Raw genomic sequence first — 27,277 nt, 5'->3', positions numbered from 1 at the left:
TTAGGAGCTACACTTCAGAACATCTGTATCCTTGGAAACTATTCTATCCCTGAATCCTTTGAAAGCATTCTTCTCAGGTCTGAAAAGAATAATGTAGCACTTTGGAACAAAGATGCAGCCCAGGAGCCCTGCACTGGAGCACAAGATGGAGAAGACCTCCACAGCCACCATGACCTTCCCCTTGGTTCTGTGGTAGACAGGCAGGAAGGTCACCCAGACACTGCAGAACACCAGCATGCTGAATGTCAGGAACTTGGCTTCATTGAACTTGTCAGGCAGATTCCTGGCTAGGAAAGCCACAGTGAAGCTTGCCAAGGCCAAGGAACCCAGGTAGCCCAGGACACAGTAGAAGGCAGTGACTGAGCCCTTGTTGCACACCAGGATGATGTGGCCATGCTCAGAGTGTGCATCTGTGTCAACAAAGGGAGGAGAAGTCCCAAGCCAGATGGCACAGAGAGCAAGTTGGATCAGGGAGCAGATGGGGATAATGGAGTTAGGTGCCCCTGATATCAGCCAGTGTCTCATCCTTCTCCCTGGGGCAGTGAAATTGAAGGCCAGAATCACAGTGATAGTTTTGGCCAGGACTGTGGAAACAGCCATGGTGAACACCACTCCAAACGTGGTCTGCTGGAGGACACAGGTGGTTGTGTTGGGATGACCAATGAACAGTAAGGAGCAAAGGAAGCAGAAGATGAGGGTGATGAGAAGGATGTAGCTGAGACAACGATTGTTGGCCTTGACTATGGGAGTGTCTCGGTGCTTCAAAAAGACCCCAAGAACAACAGCAGTGAGGACAGAGAAGCACAGAGCTGTGCAGACCAGGGTCATCCCCAGGGGCTCTTCAAAAGACAGAAAGGTCAGTTTTTTGTAGAAGCACTGGTCTCGCTCTGTGTTGGCATACTGAAGATCTGGACACTTCACACACTGGTCCATATCTGGTGAGAAATGTAATTAACATCATCTCAAGTTCAGTTATTCCTGATTCACAAGTACCTTCTAGAATACCCAACATAGCTAGTTTAGGCAAATGGTCCTTATTTGATGTGAAAGAGAGCATATAAAATGACATATAAAATTATTGGCAATTATTTATGTCCATCTTCCTCATGTTAGCCAGAGTTAATACTTCATCTTCCTAAGTACCTTACATAATGATGAGTACATGCTCTTTTTCTCCTAACAATGCCCTAAGGGCTACTCTCTGAACCTATTCATGGTGCTTTAAAAGGATACCTTAGCCTGTGTTATTTTAACACCACAAATTCTTTCTTCATTGTTTCTTTGGATTGGGAACTGATGATCAAGGTGCCAGAGGGTTCCATGTGTGGTGAGGGCTACTCTGCCCTTATACAGGGCATATTCTGCTGCATGCTCACTTGGAACAAGAGCAAGCAGCAGCCCTCAGTTTTTGTTTTTATTTAATGATTGCATTTTTCATACATTCACCTTTAGGAATATAGGGGTTCTTTTCCCTATACCCACCCTCCCACTCCCACTCCCATCACATCTCCTTCTCCCTCCTCCTATACCATCTCCTTCTTCATTATGGTTCATTTTTAGTTTGATTTTAAATACAGAGGACCAACTCCATGTTAAGCATAGATTTCAACAGTTTGTATCCACACACACAGACCACATATAGAGCACTGTTTAGGAACAAAATTTGCAGTCGATTCTCATAGTACAACTCATTAGGGACAGAGGTCCTACATGGGACTAAATACACAGTGCCCTCTGTTGTTACTTGAACAATTAACATGTTTATGTATGTATGATGTCAGTGATCACCTGAGGCTCTTGCCATGGTCTGCCAAGCCTATGGAAGCCTTTTGTGACCAGAGACTCCATCGGTATTTGGACAGGGTCATGCACAAAGTGGTTGCTCTCTCCTCTCTTCAGACAAGAGTACATCCCTTTTTGATGACCCTTTCTTTCAACAGAGGTTTCACAGAGATCCTCCATGTAGTCTATTTTTTGCTGCAGAATCATGGCTTTCCATGCCTGAAATGAGCCCTTTTTTTAATAGTGCTATTCCCTCTGTACTTTCATGGCCTATTCAACCGTCCAATGGTTGCTGTCTTTGTTTTAATGAGTGTTCATTTATTTATAATTTACATGAAAGTCAGAGTTTCAGAAGGAAGAAGAGAAGCAGAATGGAGAGAGAGAAAGAAAGAAGGAGAGGAGGACAGGGAGAAAGGGAAAGAGGGAAAAAGAGGAGGGGAGAGATCTTCCCCCAGTGATTCACACCCCAAAAGTCATTAATAGCTGGAACTGGGCTGTTTTGAAGCCAGTAACTGGGAGCTTCTTCTGGGCTTCCTGTATTGGTGTGAGCTCTGAAACTGGGGCCATCTTCAGCTGCTTTCCCAAGCATCAGGAGAGAGCTGCATTGGAAGTGAAGCAGCTGGGACTGAAACTGCTGACCAACAGGGATGCTAGCATCCCAGCCAGAGGCTTAACCTACTATACCACAGCACCGGCCCCAGGTTCCCGCTCTTAAAATCATGGACTGGCAGATATACTTTGTGAATTTGGGTTGCACAGAAATCACCTAGCAATCTCACTAAAACATATCTCTTTAAGGTAGAATCTGGATTATGTCATGATAGGGGAAAGCACTGATTGAAAAACCACCATTAGAAGGCAAATGGTCAGGTTCTAGAGAAACACAGAACAGCTGTACACTTGATACCAGCTGGATTAGTTGCCACCCTTGAACGTTTTCATCAAAGAACACACTAGGATGCTGCCTATAATCAAAGTCAGTCTGTAGATCACCTTGAAACTTACTTGCATATTTCCACTTTCCTGTCTTTTTATCCTTGAACATGAATTTTCTCTCCAGCCCTGTCTGTATCCTCTTATGTTCAATATATTGTTCCATCGATGACTCATGTCTCAACTTGCAGATTTCTTCCAATATTTAGTTAGTCTTTCCTTTGGATATTTCATACTTTTGAGACATTACAAGTGCCATCTTTCATAGGTTTGTTTTCCAGAATTGGTAAGGAAAAGTATCTGCTTTGTATAATTTGGTATACCAGCACTACTTAATTCAATTACCAATTCACTGATTTCATTACACCATCCCAATATCACTTTAAATGATGCCACTTTTAAATCTTCCTTTTTAGTAAGTTGAATGTCATTCTTTTTTGACAATATGCATGGAGCCAAACCTCCTGTGTAATTTTCTGTAGAAGTTGCGTTCTTTTGTCAACTTTGTATCCAATCTTCAGTTGTAATTTCCATGTTTTGTAGCATTCTAAAATACTCTTTAGGATTGAAAGCTAATCCTTCTTTTTTCATGTTTAAGTGGTTTTGTTCTTTGTTTACAATTCATAGATCACTTAGATTTTATTAACTATTTTTCTTCAGTTATGCTAATTAATATTGCATTTTTCATGTACTATAAACTGAATTAGATTTTATGAAACTCTTTGGGCATGATGTAGCTTATTTAAAAAATACTGTTGGATTTACATTGTTTGAGATTTCAAATGTATGAATTTATTTCAATAACAGCGTCTTACAATTTCATTTTGCTGAAATATCTAGCAGTATTTGATCCATCAACTTGAGATGTTCCCATAGAAGAAACAGAATTTTTACATTTTTCCTGTTCTCTATAGGAGTCGAGAAAATATCTGAAAATTGTTTATCACAATTGAAGTATTGGGAATTATTTTAATAACTGTGAGGATATTTGGATTTTTCAAATATTGCTCACATATTTCATAATATTTCTATCTGAAAATATCTGAATTTCTTCTATATTTTTCAATGTATCAGAATTAAATGATTAACAAGCTCTAATATTAGTATTTTTATATCTAAATAGACCTCTTCAGCTCTCTTTGTGTATACACACACACACACACACAGAGTAATCTTATTGTTCGCACTGTTCCATCTTGCTGAGGTTCATAAATCTTTCTTGTTTATGATCACCAACTTTAAATTCTTCCAATTTTTACTTACTTCAATTTCCTTATAATGTCCACATTTTACCTTCAAGGTCTTGTGCTGAATTTGCAGTCATTGACCTACCTTGGTATGCATACTTATTTTTTTTTAAAGACAGAGTTACCAAGGAAGGTAGAGACAGAGTGAGGCCTTCCATCTGCTGATTCACTCCCCAGATGGCTGCAGCAACCAGAGCTGTGCTGATCTGAAGACAGGAGATTCTTCGGAGCCTCTCATGTGTGTGCAGAGGCCCAAGGACTTGGACCATCTTCTACTGCTATCCCAGGCCACAGCAGAGAGCTGGATCAGAAGAGGAGCAGTTGGGACTAGAACTGGCACCCATATGGGATGCTGGTGCTTCAGGCCAGGGCTTAAGCCCACTGCACCACAGTGCCAGGTCCACTATGCATACTTATTACCATGTATGTCAGGTTGAGTTCTTTTGATATGAATTTTATAAATGTGTGTACATATGTAAGTATAAGAATGCTCTTGAAGATTTATATTTTGAGCAGCAATGACTTTTGTCAAAGGCTAAGATTAGCCCCATTTATGATATTTGATGAGTATCATCCTCAGGATGATATACTGCATGATTTCTAAGATAGTTTTTCACATAACACACAGTTTGTGTAGAGTTGCACTTTCTCACTCCAAGCATGCTACACTTGAATTTGGTGAAAGGATTTTTACCTATATAAGCACAAGGAACCCAGACATGAGTTTTCCTATACTGAATTAGCACATACACCACACTACTCCCATGGACTGTACTCTGTTGCCAGAACCCTTCAATATCAATAATAAGTTTCAAAAAATTTGAATGATACTAAATATATGGTACAAATAACTACGCATACAACACAAGCAAAAACTGGAAAATTTTTATGATGCATGTGATGCATAGTTCTGATTCATGAAATAAATCTTAGAAATGCCACACTGTTTTATGGGGTGAATATTACCCAATCTTGGTTTCTATTCATTTTTTACCATATGTATATCAGCCTGAACTCCAACATGGTCAGCATTACAGAGACATTCAGTCTTTTATATGCTTTCAAAAATAATATAGGGAGTGTATTGTGGAAATTTTTATCCTTTTGTGGATTATTATTGATTATAAGGAATAATTTCTACCTGAAGGGGGGAAGACTGTTCTCAGCAGTCATATTCCACATACTTTTTTTCCATGGATAAGTTGATAATTTAAGAAACAGGTGGTAACTTCTCCAAGAGGCAGGCACTGACTTACCTGTCTGATTGGAAATCTCATTCTCAGGACAAGGTGTGCAATCAAAACAACAGGCAGGCTTTCCCTCCAGAGGGGTTTTCCTGAATCCAGGGCTGCAACTCACACTGCATACCGAGCGTGGAGTCTGAGAAAAATCAGATGAGTGTTGGTCATAGTTCAGACTATTACTTAAGTTCCAAGTAGAGGGTTTTCAAGTCCTGCAAACTTATTCACTGAAACTGTAAACATCTGTTTCTGACAAAATGACAACATCCAATTTGATTTTCTTAAATAGATTCAAAAGATGTGGTGGAAAATGTGTGTGTACTGTCCATCCTCATACACTAAAAACATAAGAAAGTATTTGGATTGGAAGTGGAGTGGTTTAATGTCTCTAAGTGTCTTTTTAATAAGCCATCCTGCACATACTCCCTTAGCAGTTGGGGAGCAACAATGTGTCATGTGAACCTTATGATCAGTCCAACTTACCTCTGTAATTCCTGTGGCCCACTCTATCAAATTCTCAGAGAGAGACAACTGTTCACTCTGTGAAACGTATGGGGAAAACCATCCTACTTTAACCTTATGTCCAAAACCATATGGAAAATTCCAAAAGTTGAGAATGTCGTATTCAGCTTCCAAATTTTTCCTGTGATTCAAATTCACTAGGTCACCAGCTGGATTGGTAAACTGGAGATTCTTCAGAAACGGGTGCAACTGAAAAAATGCATCATATTCTCATGAAGACTGCCCAAGTGATAACACACGAAACCCAGGTTAGAGAAAACCTCTCTTTGTCTGTAATCACAAATAAACAATAGAACCTGTTTAGAACCACCCAATGAATTGAAGTAAAAAAAAAAAAATTGATGAGAACTACATCAAGGTAAGTATGATTTCACTCATTTTTCTACAAAAACAAGTGGAATCAAAAATATCTAGCTGTGAGATTCCGACTATTTCCAACAGTGCAGTCCAAGCTACCAACACTCATTTTCTCAATGTACCTAGGACAACTATCTGTAATAAAGTTACTAGAATAAAGAACTGTGCAAATTATATGAGATCCCTTATGTTCATTGTAGATGAGCATCCTCAGTAGCATTTGGACCTGAAAATAATTACTGTACTGCTGAGACTGAAAATGGAATAACACAGTCTACGTATTTCAGATGTCAAAATTAAATTGACAGAATTGGAGAGTATTTTTAAGTCACAGCACTGATGCTTATCCAAGAGACCTGCCCACTTTTCATTGGAGCCCTTTTGCTAATGACAAATTACAGGCAGAGGCTCATTTTTATCTTCTGTTTTGCAGAAAGGTTCCCAAGCTACTTGGATTGAACCCCTGCAGAAGCTCTTATGGGGATCACTTTAGGAGTACATGTCAATAATGGAAACCAAGTTACCTGCCAGGGAGAAAATGCCACCTTTGCCCCATTGTTCACTGGCTGCATTTCTACCTCTTGTAGAAGCATCTCATGTATGCTGTGGGCCACAGCATACACGGCATTGTATATGTTGTAACTCCCATCACTCATGGTCATATCAAAATGATGTGGAGGCAAGGATTCCAAGGAAGCATTCAGTGGACAGTTCTGCAAAGTTTTACAGGATGTCCCAGTAACTGAGCAATTAAAAGCCAGCGACCAGAATCTGGAGAGGTAAGAGTCTTCTGGGTACTTGGAAGGGTTAGCTGTGCGAAGAAAGTTTTTGAAACCAGAGATCTCACTATGGTGGTCTGAAAAAATGAGAGTCCCATGGAATGAGTGGAACAAGAAAGGTTTCTCAGAACTGGCAAAATTACATTGTGAGGTGGTGACCCAGACTTTCCACATCATTAACTCCCTCCATGATTGAAAGCTGGTGCCTATGAGTGACTCAGTGACACAGAAAAGAATCACCACATTTGCTGATGATTTTAGGATCTGGATATGAAACGTACTTTGGAATGAAGAAAGTGACTCTAGAGTGGCTGGGATCAATTCCACAAAGTCTACACAGATGCCATTCTTCTGTAACTCTACTTTCAAATCAGACATAAACTGAATACCTTTTGGGAGGTCTGAGATGGTCAAACCCACCCAGGTCCACCCAAAATGGAGCATCAAGGAGGCCATGCCATGGGTCAGAGAAGTGTCTTTGGGTACCATCTGATAGAGGGAAGGAAAGTGACCACTGTCACTCAGAACAGGTTCAAAAGGTCCAAGGGTCAGCTAAGGGAAAAGGCAAGAAATCTGTGTAAGGTTATTGTCATAGTGTAAAACATTATTCCTGAAAAAATTAAGCAGATAACGGGAGTGTCAGATTTTAGGATATTTCATTTTTATCATGTCCCAGTACATAAAAGCTTCCTAGTTCATGAATCATTAGACTCACAGGTTGCAAATAATTTCTCCTTTTCATTCACCCACACCTCCGCTTCAGAACAAATGTGGCTAATCTACAAAATCTCTGCACACATTCTCTTTAGATCACATACTGTGTCAAATGTATAAGGTCTCTGTCCTTAAATTTTTGGTTCTAAGTAAGGCACCTAAGTTGATGTACTTTATCCCACTTTTTCACTACACACTCACCTGTGCAATTTTGTAGAGTTCCAGCAGGGTCCCCATTTGGACAGCAATGCTACTTTCTGAAATTACAGCAACAGACTTGCTCTGTTTCTAACATGTGTAATTAGGAATGTCCTCTTCCAGTCCCGCAAGCCAGATGAAGGGGTTCTCCATTACCGTCATATGACTGTGCATGACATTATAGAGACCAAATCCCAATGTCATGTTGGGTAAAAGATGGGGGTTTTTGTTGATCTCCTCAATAGCGAAAACCAAGGCCAGAACATACTGGTAGTTTTTGGACTGAAACCTGCATGAAAGGCACAAGGATTTTTAAGGGAAAAGCCTCCAATCCAGATTATCTTCAATTCTGTGATTACTGTGAGAGATGGAATGGTCATGGCCAAACATTCATATGTTCTAATCCATATGTGTAGATTTGCTGAGTACAGAGTGTGAACTGTTGTATTTGCAGGACACATGTCCTCACCAGAACCAAAGCTGCTACCGACTTTTACTGGTTTCCAAGCCTAAATGATTCTGAAAAATTAGATCTGCTTTTACATCATAATGTCTTGGGCATGTTGTAACATGGCTGTCTATGAAGCCAAAGAACATGATCTTATTTTTGGATGCATACCTCATCAATTTAAATCATCTCTGGCAGCAGCTACCTCTTCTAAGTGTTTGTATTTGATATCTAAAGTAAATACTACAACAGGCTCTGGAATGCCCTCTCTAAAGTTCATGCACACCTAGGAGTACACTCCAGTTATCAAAGAAAGCATGAGAAAGAAAGTCACACCATCTTTAGCACTGCCTCTAAATGTTTCCTACATTCATGAACTAAAATGATTCTTCATCTTATCACATCATTAAGTGCTTCTTGAAATAGCAGTCATAGGATCATAAGGCTGCAGGTTGTAATGGGAAGACAATAACTCACTTGAAGGCTATGTAATCGAGAAGAGGGATGATGTCATGGCACTGAAAATGGGAGTCTGTAAATGATCCTGAAAAATCTCTTCCCCATTAAACTTATCCATCAACCTCCATCACAAGCCATGAAAATAAAAATCGGGTTCAGAGCTTCAAATAAGGGAAATAGTGAAAAGGGAGGAGCACTTTAGAGAAGCTGGATACACTCCCTGGGTGAACATGAATCACTGGGCTATGATGCTTTACAATTAAGCCAGTCATGCATTTAGAACACTAAACATATGTTAAAGTAAATCATTATGAGTGGTATCAGTATTTACTCCAAACAGGCCTTCTTCACTCAACTTTTCCTACAATTTTGAATATAAATAGCCTTCCATGCAAAGAAAATGATGCATTTCTACTTTTTAGGATCTGACATTTCACTAAGAATGTAAATGAGGAGCCCCTTGAATTTATTTCTGATGTCCTGTGTGTTGATTCCTCATGAATAGACTATGTCATGTACACTGCTTGCTAAGGGTCACTGTGTGCTCCAGAGGAAGTGACAGTTTTTCAGTTCTTGGTTCTTGCTGCAACATAATATGTATATATGTATTCATATTATATACATATTCTCTCTATATATTTATACATAGGTATACCATGCATACAGTTGCTATATATATATATAGTGTTTTATGTATATATAGTTTCTATACATATTTGTTATCCAAATATGTCATTCATACTTTGTAGAATGAGGAAATTTGAAAATCATAGCTGTGAATCAAATAAAATTCAGTTTTGTATTTCATATATCTGTTTCTCTCCTCATTACTATGACACTTCCATTATTCCGCATCCTCTCATTTCTTTCTCCAGCTGCTGCCTTGTACCAAAATGTCTAGACGGCTCTTGGACACACTGGAATTTGTAAGAGTTTATCTCTTTTATGCTGTGTTCTTTATCTCTAAAAACAGTTTTTCAGTAACTGTTGTATATTCTAAAGTTGGTGAATCTAGCATTGGAGGGTATAGTGCCTAAATGTATTAACAGTTCAGTATTTCTTGTTTTTCCAAGTATCATCAACACAGATATTTTCCCTGGGTTTATTAAGATTTGATTATGATCTTCAGTTTGTATGGCATACATCTTGGAGGAACTTGGGCTCTATTCATAGCCTCTTTTCCTACTACTGGAAATTCACTATTTCCTGGTCTCCATCATTAAGGGTACACTTAATGATGTGCTGCATGCATAACCAGGGGGAATACTACTAGTAGTAATAAATATATATTTCATAAGTGGGATACCATGTGCACATATCAAAGAATGTGAATTTATAAAAATCAATGTGAAGTGAATACTATTGTTATGCCAAGTTAGTATTCATTAGATTTTTTTCTGCAGAGATCTTTGGACAAATGCCTAAAATACTTCATCAGTTGCATCTCCTTGGTGGCACCAACTATACTTCTCAAATCCATTGGCTTTAATGATACTGAAATTATCTATGTCCTAATACCTACCTTCTCTCAAAGTTCTATGCAGCTGCAGCCTACTTGCTGTAGCCTTACGGTAGAAACCAATTAGAAAATTGACACCTTCATAAACAGGTTTGAAGAAAACAGTCCCACTGTCCTACATGATACTATATTCTGTAGGCATGAAATTTATATATACTATATATATATATATACATATATATATAATGAAACACTTACATTTAGCTACAAATAAAGTACCTTTTAGAGGGGCAGAAACAGAATAATCCCCCTTAAAAAATCTATTTTGCCCAGAAAAGGCAGAATCGGGGAAAAATTGCAAATGTAGTAGATTAAAAACATTGAAATTCTTATGGGTATATTCATCAGTAAAATATAATTACTATATTTGTGCAAAGTGTTGCCCTGAGATTACTTTTATATAGAAAAACCTTTTTGAATCTTTTCTCCTTTACAACTGTAGAAGAAGTGAAGTGTTCTCATGGCCCCAAATCTAGTACGTAGCAGAAAAGAGTGTGAGCACGTGTGGAAGAGCTCATGTAACTCAGATTTGTTCATTTCACTGCATGGGTTCTGTAAGAATCTGCTACTGAGGCACAATAGGCCCCTGAGCTGATGAACCTGGACAGGGAAGGACAGGAAGATACCAACCGGACTCTGGTTCCTCCTCTCATGAGACACTATTTCCCTGAACCATCCACGGTGCCAGGCAGAAAGAAATGTCTTCCTCATGCCCCGAATCAATTACTAGCAGTTTTTAGGAGGAACAGAAGATGGACATGGCAGGGATACAAAACATATTTGCCTATAGAATTGCAGACCTAATAACAAGTAGGTAATATGTGAATTAATGGAAAATGATTATGGCAAGGACAACTTACCATCTGAATCTTCGATATTTGCTGAACCTCATCATGGTTCTGGGAACCTCATATGTGTAAATGTGCAAAAAAGCAGCAATCTCAATATCTCCATCCTTGTAAAAACTCTGTTCCATCTGGGAATAGCAGTCGGGACCATCCTGACATGTCACAAGGGGAAACAGCTGCAGAAAGAGCAACAGAAAAATCAAAGGAAACATCTTCAAATGTGTAAAACCCTAGGACACAACAGCAGTGAACATGCAGGGTCATGCAGGTGCATACATAGAGCGTGCGCGTGTGTGTGTGTGTGATTGCTTGAAACTAGCCACTTTAATACTGCTCCATCTGACTTCTTTCGAACAGCTGTCCACTCATCCATGGGAGAATCTGATACTTTTCCTGCCCTGAGGCTCTGCAGTTCAGGTCTTCTGTCCTGGTGAAAAACACAAGAAGAAAAACATGTTTGTGAATCATCCTCCTTGCCCCAGGTGCCAGGCTTTCCTCCAAGTCCATGGAGACAAAGATTCAAGGAAGAAACCCCTGATAGTTACATTTGTTGCAAGGGTTTGTCAATAAACCTCTCCATGAACTTTTTCCAATTATGTACTGGGATTGCATCAGAGGGCATAAAGGGAGGCATCAGTCAAGGCTTTCTGTAAGGATTCAGACAAGAAAATTCCAGTATCACACAATACAATGTCCCAAAGTGCAACAGGGCAGCCTCCCTCAGCCAGTGTTCTGGGCAGCCACACATCGCTTTGTTAGCACATAGACCCCAAACCAATCCTGTTTACAGAGATACCCACTAGGACATGTGGTTTTCAATCAGTGTGGAAACAGTAATCACCCTGAATTCAGATATTTTCATTCTGCATGTCTAATCACTTCATCTTTAGTTGTAAAGCATAAAACCCTTCCATGTTGCTGTTAACCATGGAATCCCATGATGATCTGTTTGCACGCCTACAACCTTGGTTGTTGCTCTCATGAAAACCTGGGACTATTTGAGTACTGCTCGCTTTTTACTCTAAAGCAGACAATACCAGCTGAATGTCACCTCTTTATCCCCACCACCACAAACACCATGGGCAGACACCTGTACTTCTTGAATGCAAGTGACTTTCAGGATTATTATGTAGGACACCATCAGGTCAGCTATGTACCATTAAACCATAGCCCAATCTAAATTCTGCACAATACAAGAGTGAGCACAATGGATGCCATGTCCTATAGGCAATAATGAGGATCAATAAGGACTAATAATTTAAGCTTGCATACCTGTGTGAGGTATTGCCAATGGAGAAATCTAGTAAGTGGGGTAGAGAGGGCATATATATGAGAACTCTATTTTTCCACTCAAAAGTTTTCTAAACTCAAATTACTGTAAATGTGGTCCCTAAATATTTTAAGCAAAACACATTTTCTATGGCCTAGCCACGGCTCTGATGTCATTAGTGAGATTTTGATTAGGTGCTCATGCAAAGTGAGATGCATTGTAGGGACAAAATACACAACAGAATTCAGTGACTTCCCTAAAAATGAAAATATAATGTCTTCATGAGTTAAGTTTATTACCAGTCAAATGATGAAACTTGTTTCTATTCAGATAAACAAGAAAAGTCAATCTAACTCAGAGAGCAAGTATCCACTGTTTTCTCTAATGTGTAGAAACTAAAAGTAGAGTCAATGTGAATGCACATGATTTACTAAAAAAAAAGAAAATTGGGAATGGAGAGGATGAACTCCATGCAATGAGTAGGATTCACAAAATTTGTGGCAAACGTGTGTTACGAAATAGTTGTACATGAATTTTAAAAAATTATCACCCAGATATATTCAATAATTTTTGCTTAAGATTTTCTTTCACATTTAACATTTTTATCTTCTACATTCTTAATGCTAAATTTGATAATTGATATTTTTATAGCTTGTAATGAATGCTTCCATTCTAGAACTTTAGACTTATTTTAGGGAATATATATTCTAACTGCATAAACATATATGGAATCTGAGATAATACATTTCTGTATAAATTGAACTTTAGCAACAACATCATAAAAGTTGATAATATTTTTTCTATTTGACACTTTTTTAACTTTTATTAAATGGATATAAATTTCCAAAGTACAGCTTATGGATTACAATGGCTTCCCCCCCATAACGTCCCTCCCACCTCCAACCATCCCCTTTCCCACTCCCTCTCCCCTTCCATTCACATCAAGATTCATTTTCGATTATCTTTATATACAGAAGATCAGTTTAGCATACATTAATTAAAGATTTCAACAGTTGGCTCCCACACAGAAACATAAAGTGAAAAATAATAGATGATTTTTTAAATGATGATGAAATCAGATCAGACCTATTGTCATGTTTAATTCCAGTGAGAGTCAAGTTGGGAATTGATAATTTCTTTTTTTTTCTTCTTTTTTTTTTTTTTACAGAAGATCAGTTTAGTATACATTAAGTAAAGAGTTCAACAGTTTGTACCCACATAGAAACACAAAGCAAAATATACTGTTTGAGTACTCATTAAAGCATTAAATCTCAATGTACAGCATATTAAGGACAGAGATCCTACATGAGGAGTAAGTGCACAGTGACTCCTGTTGATGACTTTACAAATTGACACTCTTGTTTATGGCATCAGTAATCTCCCTATGCTCCAGTCATGAGTTTCCAAGGCTATGGAAGCCTTTTGAGTTCTCCGATCCTTATCTTGTTTAGACAAGGTCATAGTCAATGTGGAGGTTCTCTCCTCCCTTCAGTGAAAGGTACCTCCTTCTTTGAAGACCTGTTCTTTCCACTGGGATCTCACAGAGATCTTTCATTTAGGTCTTTTTTTTTTTTTTGGCCAGATTGTCTTGGCTTTCAATGCCTGAAATACTCTCATGGGCTTTTCAGCCAGATCCGAATGCCTTTAGGGCTGATTCTGAGGCCAGAGTGCTGTTTAGGACATCTGCCATTCTATGGGTCTGCTGTGTATCTCATTTCCCATGTTGGATCCTTCTCTCCCTTTTTGATTCTATCTGCTAGCATTTGCAGACACTAGTCTTGTTTATGTGATCCCTTTGGTTCTTAGTCCTATCATTATGATCAATTGTGAACAGAAATTGATCACTGGGACTAGTGAGATGGCATTGGTACATGCCACCTTGATGGGATTGCATTGGAAACCCTTGGTATGTTTCTAACTCTACGGTTTGAGGTAAGTCAGGTTAAGCATATCCTGAATTGCACATCTCTTCCCTCTCTTATTCCCACTCATATATTTTACAGCAATCACTTTTCAGTTAAGTTTCAGCACTTAAGAAGAATTGTGTATTGATTACAGTGTTCAACCCAAGTATTAAGTAGAACAAACAAAAAAAAAATACTAAGAGGGATAACATATCATGTAGTTCATCAACAGTCAGGGTGAGGGCTGATCAAGTCACCGTTTCTCATAGTGTTCATTTCACTTTAACAGGTTTCCTTTTTGGTGCTCAGTTAATTATCCCCTATCAGGGAGAACAAGTGGTATTTGTCCCTTTGGGATTGGCTTATTACTCTCAGCATAATGTTTTCCAAATTCCTAACAGGGATCACTTTTCAGTTAAAATTTAAACACCTAAGAATAATTGTGTGTTAATTTCTCCCTTGGTGCTCAGTTAGTAGTCGCCTATCAGGGAGAACATATGATATTTGTCCCTTTGGGACTGGCTTAATTCACTCAGCATGATGTTTTCCAAATTCCTCCATCTTATTGCAAATGATCCGGTTTCATTGTTTTTGACTGCTGTACAGTATTCTATAGAGTACGTGTCCCATAATTTCTTTATCCAGTCTTCTGTTGATGAGCTTTTCGGTTGGTTCCAGGTCTTAGCTATTGTGAATTGAGCTGTAATAAACATTTTAATGTGCAGACCGCTTGTTTGTTTGCCAATTTAATTTCCTTTGGGTAAAGTCCAAGGAGTGGGATGGCTGGGTTGAATGGCAGGGCTATCTTCAGGTTTCTGAGGAATCTCCAGACTGACTTCCATAGTGGCTTGACCAATTTGCATTCCCACCAACAGTGGGTTAGAGTACCTTTTTCCCCACATCCTCGCCAGCATCTGTTGTTGGTAGATTTTTGTATGTGAGCCATTCTAACTGGGGTGAGGTGAAACCTCAGTGTGGTTTTGATTCGCATTTCCCTGATTGCTAGTGATCTTGAACATTTTCTCATGTGTCTGTTGGCCATGTGGATTTCCTCTTTGGAAAAATGTCTATTGACGTCCTTGGCCCATCTCTTAAGTGGATTGTTTGTTTTGTTTTTGTGGAGTTTCTTGATCTCTTTGTAGATTCTGGTTATCAACCCTTTATCTGTTGCATAGTTTGCAAATATTTTTTCCCATTCTGTCGGTTGTCTCTTCACTCTCCTGGCTGTTTCCTTTGCAGTACAGAAACTTCTCAATTTGATGCAATCCCAATAGTTGATGTTCGCTTTTACTGCCTGTGCTTATGGGGTGTTTTCCAAGAAGTCATTGCTGGTACCTATATCTTGCAGTGTTTTTCCATGCTCTCTAATAATTTGATGGTGTCAGGTCATAGACTTAAGACTTTAAATCATGTTGAGTGAATTTTTGTGTAAGGTGTAACATAGGGGTCTTGCTTCATGATTCTGCACGTGGAAATCCAATTTTCCCAGAACCATTTAGTGAATAGACTGTCCTTACTCCAGTGATTGGTTTTGGATCCTTGATCAAATATGAGTTGGCTGTAGATGTTTAGATTGATTTCTGGTGTTTCAATTCTGTTCCATTGGTCTATCCATCTGTTTCTGTACCGGTACCATACTGTTTTGATTACAACTACCCTGTAGTATGTCCTGAAATCTGGTATTGCGATGCCTCCAGCTTTGTTTTTGTTGTACAAGATTGCTTTAGTTATTCGAGGTCTCCTGTGTTTCCATATGAATTTCAGCATCATTTTTTTCCAGATCTGAGAAGAAGGTCTTCTGTATCTTGATTGGAATTGCATTGAATCTATAAATTGCTTTTGGGAGAATGGACATTTTGATGATATTGATTTATCCAATCCATGAGCATGGAAGATTTTTCTATTTCTTGGTATCCTCTTCTATTTCTTTCTTTAAGGTTTTGTAATTTTCATCGTAGAGATCTTTTATGTCCTTGGTTAAGTTTATTCCAAGTTATTGGATTGTTTTGGTAGCTATTGTGAATGGGATTGTTCTTAGAAGTTCTTCCTCAGCCATGGCATTGTTTGTGTATACAAAGCAGTTGGTTTTTGTGCATTGATTTTATACCATGTTACATTGCCAAAATCTTCTATGAGTTCCAATAGTCTCTTAGTAGAGTTCTTTGGGTCCCCTAAATAAAGAATCATATCATCTGCAAAGAGGGATAGTTTGAGTTCTCCCTTCCCAATTTGTATCCCTTTAATTTCTTTTTCTTGCCTAATAGCTCTGGCTAGAACTTCCAGAACTATATTGAATAGCAGTGGTGAGAGTGGGCATCCCTGTCTGGTACCAGATCTCAGTGGAAATGCTTCCAGTTTGCTTAGAGTCTTCATCATGAAAGGGTGTTGTATTTTATCAAATGCTTTCTCGGCATCTATTGAGATAATCATATGGTTTTTCTTCTGCAGTCTGTTAATGTGGTGTATCACATTGATTGTTTTGCGCACATTAAACCACCCCTGCATACCAGGGATAAATCCCACTTGGTCTGGGTGGATGATTTTTCTGATGTGTTGTTGCATTCTATTGGCGAGAATTTTATTGAGGATTTTAGCATTTATGTTCATCAGGGATATTGGTCTGTAATTCTCTTTCAATGCCGCATCTTTTTCCAGCTTAGGAATTAAGGTGATGTTGCCTTCATAGAAAGATTTTGGGAGGACTCCTTCTTTTTCAATTGCTCTGAATAGTTTGAGAATAATTGGAGTTAGTTCTTCTTTAAATGTCTGGTAGAATTCAGCAGTGAATCCATCTGGTCCTGGGCTTTTCTTTGTTGGGAGGGCCTTTATTACTGTTTCAATTTCTGTCTCAGTTATGGGTCTGTTTAGGTCTTCTATATTTTCCTGGTTCAGTTTAGGTAGGTTGCATGTGTCCAGGAATCTATCCATTTCTGATAGGTTTCCCTGTTTGCTGGCATACAAGTCCTTGTAGTAGTTTCTGATGATTCTTTTTATTTCTGTGGTGTTTGTGGTTATGTTTCCTTTTTCATCTCTAATTTTATTGATTTGGGTCTTTTCTCTTCTTTTTTTAGTTAGTTGGGCTATTTGGGTGTCAATTTTCTTTATTTTTTCAAAAAAGCAGCTCTTCGCTTGGCTGATTTTTTGTAATGTTTTTTTGGATTCAATCCTGTTGATTTCTTCTCTGATTTTAATGATTTCTCTTCTCCTACTAGATTTGGATCTGGTTTGCTGTATGTTTTCTAGATCCTTGAGGGGAACTGAAACCTCATCTATTTGGTGCCTTTCCAATTTCTTCAGGTAGGCACCTATTGATATAAACTTTCCTCTTAACACTGCATTTGCTGCATCCCATAAGTTTTGGTATGCTGTGCTGTTATCTTCATTTACTTTCAGAAAATTTTGATTTCTCTTTTAATTTCTTCTATGACCCATTGTTCATTCAGGAGCATGTTGTTCAATCTCCATGCATTTGCATATGCTCTAGGGATTCCTGAGTTGCTAATTTCCAACTTCATTCCTTTATGGTCTGAGAAGCTGCATGGTATGATTCTAATTCTTTTGAATTTGCTGAGACTTGCTTTATGGCCTAGTATGTGATCAATCCTAGAGAAGGTCCCATGTACTTCTGAGAGGGATGTAAAATCTTTAGCTGTAGGATTGAGAGTTCTGTAGATATCTGTTAGATCCATTTGGGCTATAGTGTTGTTTAAATCTACTGTATCCTTGTTGATCTTCTGTCCTGTTGATCTGTCTATTTTTAAGAGTGGACTACTGAAGTCCCCCAGTGTTATTGTATTGGGGTCTAAGTCTCCCTTTAAGTCCCTTAACAAATCTTTTAGATAAACCGGTGCCCTGTAGTTAGGTGCATATGCATTGATAATTGTTATATCTTCCTGTTGAATTGATCCCTTAATCATTATATAATGTCCCTCTTTGTCTCTCTTAACAGTTTTTGTGGTACAGTTTATGTTGCCCGATATTGAGATGGCTATGCCCGCTCTTTTTTCATTTCTGTTGGCATGGTATACCTTTTTCCAGCCTTTCACTGTCAGTTTGTATGCATCTTTGTTGGAAAGATGTGTTTCTTGTAAGCAGCAAATAGATGGGTTTTGTTCCTTAACCCAATCAGCCAATTGGTGTCTTTTAACTGGACAGTTCAGGCCATTCACGTTCAATGTGACTAATGATAAGTGGTAACTTTGCCCTGCCGTTTGCCAAAGATAAGTTCTAACATATGCTTTGAATTCCCTGTGATCTTTTGCTGTGAGGTTTCCTTCCTTTATCTTCTTTCATATTGATGACCGTGTTTCTGTGTTTCTGTGTGCAACACATCTTTAAGCATCTTTTGCAGGGCTGGAAGAGTGGCGACAAATTCTTTCAATTTCTGTTTGCTGTGAAAGGTCTTTATTTCACCTTCATTCACAAATGAGAGCTTTGCAGGATATAATATTCTGGACTGGCAGCTGTTCTCTGTTAGTACCTGGGCTATATCTCGCATTCCCTCCTAGCTTGTAGGGTTTCTGATGAGAAACACCTGTGTGTCAGATTGGAGATCCTCTGAGAGTATTCTGACGTTTCTCTCTTGCACATTTTAGGATCTTTTCTTTATGTTTCACTGTGGTGAGTTGAATTACAACGTTTTGTGGTGGGGATCTCTTTTGGTCGTGTTTATTAGGGGTTCTGTGGGCTTCCTGTACTAAGATTTCTCTGTCCTTCTCCAAACTGGGAAATTTTCTGCTAATATCTCACTAAAAAGGCCTTCTAATCCTTTCTACGTCTCCATGCCTTCAGGAACTCCTAGAACCTGAATGTTGGTTTTTTAATAGTATCCTGAAGATTCCCGACAATATGTTTTAGATTTCTAATTTCCTCTTCTTTTCTTTGGTCTGACTGTATCCTTTCCTGTTCTCTATCTTCTAAGTCCGATATTCTCTCTTCTGCTTCACCCATTCTCTTTGTAAGGTTCTCTATTGTGTTTTTCATTTGATCTATTGAATTCTTCACTTCATTATGATTTCTCATCACTATCACTGTTTCCTGTTCTATTAGTTGTTTCATTTCATTTTGATTCCTCCTTAATATTTCATTTTCACAAGAGAGATTTTCTATCTTGTCCATTAAGGATTTCTGTAGTTCAAGAATTTGTTTTTGAGAACTTCTTAATGTTCTTATCAATTTTTTGAGATCTGCTTCTTGCATTTCTTCTAGCTCATCATCTTCATAATCTTGAATTGGGGTGTCTTTTTCATTTGGGGTGTATAGTGACTTCCTTGTTTTTATTACCTCAGTTTTTGCGTTTGTTATTTGGCATATTGGAGATATTTGGTTTCTTCACTGTGGTGCTTTTTCTTGTTATACTATGACTCTAGATTAAGTGGACTGTCTGTTTTTGATGGAGCCTTAGAGGCTGGAGATGGGTGTGGCCTGAGAGCTCTGTTTGGTGTGCCAAAGGTGACACTCCCAGGTTAGGCGTGGTAAATCTCTCTCCCTCTCTCTCTTTCTTTTTTTGATTCAAAAGGGAAGTAATTCCACACAGCTGAACGAAGTTGGAGGTAGTTAGCAGGCAAATGATATACCCACAGGACTCAGAGATTGGAAGCTCTTTCCCAATGACCACACTGGGAATCTGTTCTGCCCTCAGAGTGGGCTCAAGTTGTCCTTCAGTCTCCCACTGGGTTGCCAAAGTTACAGAATTGTAGCGTCTCTGGAGAGTACTCACGTGAATTCTGTGAGTTCTCTCCCCCACCGTCTTTTTTCACAGTCTCGGTTCAGTAGCACCACAAATTCACTAGGTCCTAATCTCCTGTTAATTCACCCCACCCAGAATCGGGTTTTTCTGCTAGGCTCAGGGTCGGTGCAGACCTGAGGTCACTCTGCTTATGGTGTATGTCCAAGATGGCGCCTGCTCTTTGTCTTGCTCGCCTTTGAGAGGTGAGTGGAGAGAGAGAAACCTGTGTCCATATGAGTCACTTTTTTTTTTTCTCTCTCTCTCTTCTAGTTAGCCGGGTGAACTTTTCCCCATGGGGTCACTCCCTCTAGTCTCCTCTTTCTGCTTGCCTGCTGGTGTCTCGAGCTATTGAGGTTCGGCTCACCGCGTGTTCCAGCGCTGGTGTGTTGAGTCTGCCACTGGTGTCCTGAAATGTGGGCTCCACACTCTCCACACAAGTCCACTGTGAATCACTCGTTCTGGAAGCGTTTCTTCTGCTGTTTCTTCCCCTACTGTTCCTTGAACCTGCAGTGTCTCCACTTTTATTAAACTGTCTCTCCCCGGACTATCAGTGTGCTCCCTTCTTATTCTGCCATCTTGCCAACTCCCTCTATTTTTTTTTTCTTACCTGTGAACTAGAAAAGAGCATGAAATACAATCTCCTCACTCAGAATATGGTATATCATAAACATGTTTTACACATCAGTAATACATACCAGTAAATCAAACACAACCTTTATAAGCACGTGCTCCACTGAAAAACAGTGCCAGGTCCTGGGAAAATAAGGACTTGTAGTATTTATGTCTTCAATGTGATCTAAATGTAGTTTCACACTAAATGAAAAGTAGATACATATGATACCTGTGTTCACTCCATGATGAAGATGGAACTCAGGAGACTGAGCGGTGGTCAAGAGGAGTTTTATAAAGCCTCTAATGTCTGCTGTACGTGTAAAATAATGCCTGAAAACACATATGTCACTGAGTGAATGTTTAGACTATTGGTGAAGGCACACATGTCCCACATTTGAGTAACCAGGTTTGATTCCCAGATATGGCTCCTGTTCCAGTTTCCTGTCATTGAGGACCCTGGAAGGCAGGGGTGAAGATTGAAGTGGCATGGTTCCTAACACACACATGAGAGCTCTGGACTCAGTTCTCAGCTCCTGATTCCAGGAATGGTCCAGCCCTGGCCACTGCATACATTTTGGAACTGGATCAGAAGATAGGAGATTTGTTTATATCTGCCTGTCTTGTTCAAGGCAGATGCAAAGTAACATAATAGGGTAGGGTAAATATTTATAATAATAATTTCCTTATTAACTTACAAGTGGAGATCCTTGTCTCTGCAGTTCTCCTCTGGGCCCTTTCCAGTTCCTTGGATGGATGGGGGAGATTGAAGGAGAAATGAGGAATTTCTCCAAATAGGTACACTTATCTGTCTGATTTGAAATCTCATTCTCTTGGCATGGAGTACAATCAAAACAACAGGCAGCCATTCCCTCTCAAGGGGTCTTCCTGAATCCAGGGCTACAACTCGCACTGCATATGGACTGGGGAGGCTGAGGACATTCAGATATGTGTTGGTCACTACTGAGAGTACCACCCATTCTTCTACCAACTAGGGTGTTTTACAATACTGAAATCAAAATAAACTTAACTTGCACGTACATCTACATCCAATTTTATGGACTGAATGCCATGTTTATTGTATGCTGTGAAATGTATGAGAACTGAGAAATATTATTGAACAGCTGTGTTCCCTTCATATCCAACAGAAATACAGTAAGAAAAATCTCTTAGTTGGGAAGGTGTATTGTTAAATGGCATAAATAGCCATTTACTGTGCTATGAGTAAACAGAAACCTCCACAACAAGATTAATCATTTGGGGCTAGCGATGTAGCATAATAGGTTAAGCCTCTGCCTGCAGCATCGGCATCCAATATGGGTGCCAGTTCACATCCCTGCTGCTCCTCTTCCAATCAAGCTCCCTGAAAATGGCCTGGGGAAGCATTGGATGTTGGCCCAAGTCCTTGGGACCCGGCACCTACGTGGGAAACATGGAAGAAGCTCCTGGTTCCTGCCTTCAAGTAGACCCAGCTCTGGCCATTGTGGCCAATTGGGGAGTGAACCACTGGATGGAAGAACTCCCTCTGTCTCTCCCTCTTTCTGTCTCTAACTCTGCTTCTCAAATAAATAAATCTTTTTAAAAGATATTTTAAAAATATCTTATTATTTTATTTACTAATCTTATTTATTTATTTGAAAGGCAGAGTTAGAGAGAGGCAGAGGCAGAGACAGGTCTTCCATCCACTAGTTAACTCCCCAGATGGTGCAATGGCTGGAGCTAGGCTGATCCAAAGCCAGGAGCCAGGAGCTTCTTCCCAGTCTCCCACATGGGTGCAGGGGTCCAAGGACTTGGGACATCTTCTACTGCTTCCCCAGGCCATAACAGAGATCTGGGTCAGAATTGGAGCAGCTGGGACTCGAACCAGCACCCATATGGGATGCTTGGCACTACAGATGGCAGCTTTACCCACTATGCTACAACACTGGCCCCTGTAAATCTTTTTTTTTAAAGATTGGCTATTTATGAGTAGTGTAAAGAATTATTATTAGTTCCAATACACCTGTTCAATTTTTGTGCCCAGTCTATCAAAGTTTCATATAAAGACAGGTGTTGACCATGTGGAGCATATGAAGAAAACTTCCCTACTTTCACCTTAATTCCAACACCATCTGGGAAATTCCAATAGTTGAGAATGTCATACTCTCCACTCAATTTGTGTCCCTGATTGAAATTCACTGTGTCACCAGCAGGATTGTTAAACTGGAGGTTCTTCAGAAAAGGTTGCAGCTAAAAGAGATGCATCATCTGATGATAAATGGCATCCCAGGGTTCAGACACAAAGCCTAAATTACTGAAAGTCTCTTATCATTTGAAATGCCTTGCTGAAGATGTCAACGTATTACAGGCACACAAGGGAGTAACAGAAATGAAAGGCCACGGAAAACCAATCATAATGTTTCTAAAATATCAGTAAGAATCAACAGAAAACTCCCAAACATGCACACCTACACAGTAAGGAGGCTGACTGCTCAGACAAATCTCAGCTGTTGATCAAACCCACACCCTTTTCCTACTGAAGTATCCAGGACATCAATCTGCAAAGCGAGGTTATCAGTGACTCATTTCTGCTTAGTTACATTATATGATAAGGCTCAACATCTTTTATCAACTTAAAGAACTAATCCTCTTCCTGTTGGGAGGAAAGTACGGTTATCTTTTCAGAACTCTATGAAATATCTGAAATCCGTTCTCTGAAAAATTTTAAAAAGAACTTCACAGGAAACCTCTAGATTTCTTCTATAGAAAGCAGTAGAAGGGCAGGCTGTTGAGGCCTTATATAAAACAAAGCATCAGTCAAATTCACAATGACTTTCTGCTTGCCCACTTGGCTCCATGCTCTTGACAATCACTTATACCAAGTCTACATTTATGTCCTGGGCAATACATACAGTCATATTCCCCAATGCTTTTGGAGAAGGATTATAAATGATCTGGTTTGCTTAAAACATCTTGGCAACAAGTGACAGTATGTAACATCCAATGGCAGAGCCATTATCTACCAAGGAGAAAACACCAGTCCATTTCCATTTCCTCCTGGTGACATTTCTACTTGTTGAAGAATCATCTCATGTATGGCATGAGCCACAGCATACACAGCATTGTATATATTGTAACTCTCTTCTGTCATTGTCATGTCAAAATGGTGCCAAGGCAACCATTCCAAGGATGCACTGGGTGGACAGTTCTCCAAAGCTTTACAGTCAAGTTTAGAAATAGAGCAATTAAAATATGGCAACCACAGGTCAGCAAGGAAAGGGTCCTCTGGGTATCTGGATGGATTGGCTATTCGGATAAAATCTGTGAAACCAGAAATTTCACCATGGTGATGTGAGAAAATGAGTGCCCCATGGAATGAGTCAAGTAGGCAATGTCTCCTCCCAGTGGTGATATCCCATTATGAAGTGGTGACCCACACTTTCCACATCATTATATGTTGCCACCTTCCAAAGGTCAGGCCTAAAAAAGATTCATTGTCACCAAAAATAATAACAACATTTGCTGATGATTTCATGATCTGCCAGTGATACAATGAGGTTCTTGAGTAATACAGCAACACAGTAACAGGGATCATTTTCAAAAAGGCTATACAAACTCCATTCCTGTCCATCTCGGCTCTCAATTCTGAGAGAAGTTGCATACCTTTCTCATCAACTGAGATGGCCAGCCCCACCCATGTCCAACCGAAATGAAGCATCAGAGACACCATGCCATGCACCAGAGTCATCTCCTTGGGAGCCATCTGATAGAAGGGAGGAAAATTGCCATTGTCACTCAGAATAGGATCAAAAGGGCTGAAAGTTAGCCAAAGGGAAAATAAAATATGAAGCAACATGAGGAACAGGCTTTCCAAAAATCATAATCTCAGTTCTGACAGGCATTAATCAAAAGATGGTCAGAGGGGGCTGGCGCTGTGGTGCAGTGGGTTAATGCCCTGCCCTGAAGTGCCAACACATATGAGCGCTGGTTCAAGACTTGGCTGCTCCACTTCCAATCCAGCTTTCTGCTATGGCCCAGGAAAGCAGCAGAAGATGGCCCAAGTCCTTGGGTCCCTGCACTCACCTGGGAGATCAGAAGAAGCTCCTGGCTCCTAGCTTCAGATCAGTGCAGCTCTAGCCATTGCAGCCAATTGGGGAGTGAAGCATTCGATGAAAGAATTTCTCTCTCTCCCTCTCTCTCTCTCATTCCCTGTCTCTCCTCTCTCTGTTTAACTCTGACTTGCAAATAAATAAATAAGTCTCTTTAAAAAGCTGGTCATAACTCTTTAATTAACAATTATTCTTAGGTGTTTAAATTTAACTGAAACGTGATCCCTGTTAAATAGAAGTGTGGGAATAAGAGAGGGAGGAGATGTACAATTTGGGGCATGCTCAATCAGACTTGCCCCAAATGGTAGAGTTAGAAATGTGCCAGGGGAATCCAATACAATCCCATCAAGGTGGCATGTACCAATGCCATCTCACTAGTCCAAGTGACCAGTTTCAGTTCACAATTCATCATAATGATAGATTTAAGAGTCAAAGGGATCACATAAACAAGACTAGTGTCTGCTAATACTAACTGATAGAATTAAAAAGGAGAGAACGATGCAACACTTGAAGCAGAATACACAGCAGACTCATAGAATGGTATATGTCCTATTATTAAATAAAAATAAGAAAAAAAACTGGTCATAGGAAAAAAAACAATCAATCATTTATTTTTATTTTTCTTTTTTGGGGGGAGACATATTGGTTTTTATTAACATTTATAACTGAACTAAAGTTACATGATCAAAATGCAATAGAATTATTTCATTGGTAATAACTGGTTATATTGTATGATTTTTTTTAATTTAAAGATGAACTGTTATGTTCACAAATATTTTCTTTTTTTCAGATTCCATTGATACATTTATTTTTTCAACTTTCATTTAACTAACCTTTTCTTTTTCTAGTCATCCTCACTCCTTTAGAATATTCTAGGGAAAAATTAACAATATAATAGTTCCAGGAAAAAACTCTGTCTTCTCTCTCTCTCTCTCTCTCTCTCTCTCTTCTGCATTTCAAAAAGAAAATATGGCTTTTCCATCATTTTCCTGAGTATTTGCCCTTTGAGTTTATGTACTTTAACAGATGCTTAAATCCAGTATCCTCCTCTCACCCTTCAAAGCACCAGAGATTGGCATCAGCCAAAAACAGCTCTCTCTCCTCATGACACCCCGCTCACCTGTGGAAACTTGTAGAGTCCCAGCAGTGTCCCAATTTGGGCAGAAGTTGCCCACATTGTCCCTGTCAGTACCGCTGCAGAACTGCTCTCTCTTCCCTAAGTGTAATTCGGGATACTCTCAACCATCCCTGAGAACCAAAGGAAGGGAGTCTGTAACATCCTTCGATTACTGTGTAGGACACTGAAGACATCATATCCCAGAGACACGTTGGGTAGAAGATGTGGGCTCCTGTTGATCTCTTCAGTGGTGAAAACCAAAACCAGAACATGTTGATTGGTCTTAGACTCCAACCTGCATACAGGGCACAGGAGTCCTTAGGGAAAAGGCTCCAAACATGACTGGCCTCAAATCCAATTCAATGACTGCTGTGGCCTGAAAGTTTGTAAGATTCTTTCCAAATACATTATTTATGAAGTTTTCAGTTTGGTGTTTGCCTTTAACTGCATCTTTGCTTTTATGTGGTCTATTTCTATATTTCTTTATATTCTGAGGTGAGTACATTAAATGCCTGCAGGTTTAGGGGTATAATTCCATTTCTTTTTACTTTAATACCATTTATTTTACTGACACTCAAATTTTAAAGAGCTCAGAAAATTAGTACATATTATTCAGAACAATCATAAGGGGAGAATACAACTTTCCAAGGGGAAGAAAACAACAGCAATGACTTCTTATGTGCAACATTTTAAACAGATTGGCAATGGTTCCAGAAAACCCTGCAAGATATAGGTACCGGCAATGACTTCTTGGAAAACACCCCAGAAGCACAGGCAGTAAAAGACAAAATTAACATTTGGGATTGCATCAAATTGAGAAGTTTCTGTACTGCAAAAGAAACAGCCAGGAGAGTGAAGAGGCACCTAACAGAATGGAAAAAAAATATTTGCAAACTATGCAACAGATAAAGGGTTGATAACCAGAATCTACAAAGAAATCAAGAAACTCCACAACATCAAAACAAACAACCCACTTAAGAGATGGGCCAAAGACCTCAATAGACATTTTTCAAAAGAGGAAATCCAAATGGCCAACAGGCACATGAAAAAATGTTCAAGATCACTAGCAATCAGGGAAATGCAAATCAAAACCACAATGAGGTTTCACCTCACCCCAGTTAGAATGGCTCACATTCAGAAATCTACCAAAACAGATGCTGGTGAGGATGTCGGGAAAAGGTACTCTAACCCACTGTTGGTGGGAATGCAAACTGGTCAAGCCACTATGGAAGTCAGTCTGGAGATTCCTCAGAAACGTGAATATAACCCTACCATACAACCCAGCCATCCCACTCCTTGGAATTTACCCAAAGGAAATTAAATTGGCAAACAAACAAGCGGTCTGCACATTAATGTTTATTGCCACTCAATTCACAATAGCTAAGACCTGGAACCAACCCAAATGCCCATCAACAGTAGACTGGATAAAGAAATTATGGGACATGTACTCTATAGAATACTATACAGCAGTCAAAAACAACAAAACCCAGTCATTTGCAACAAGATGGAAGAAT

The 27,277-nt window shown here is 39.3% G+C and overlaps 1 pseudogene; it reads right to left on the bottom strand.

Moving 5' to 3' along the window:
• On the bottom strand, window positions 1-26,045 carry LOC127490094 (vomeronasal type-2 receptor 116-like; annotated as a pseudogene).
• Between the last annotated feature and the right edge of the window lie 1,232 nt (window positions 26,046-27,277).

The sequence above is a fragment of the Oryctolagus cuniculus genome, chromosome 16 (assembly GCF_051225735.1).
Source record: "Oryctolagus cuniculus isolate XC-2025 breed Fujian yellow rabbit chromosome 16, ASM5122573v1, whole genome shotgun sequence".
In the NCBI taxonomy this organism is placed as follows: domain Eukaryota; kingdom Metazoa; phylum Chordata; class Mammalia; order Lagomorpha; family Leporidae; genus Oryctolagus; species Oryctolagus cuniculus.
The sequence above is the reverse complement of the archived record's forward strand: the minus strand, read 5'-3'. Positions and strand labels throughout refer to the sequence as shown.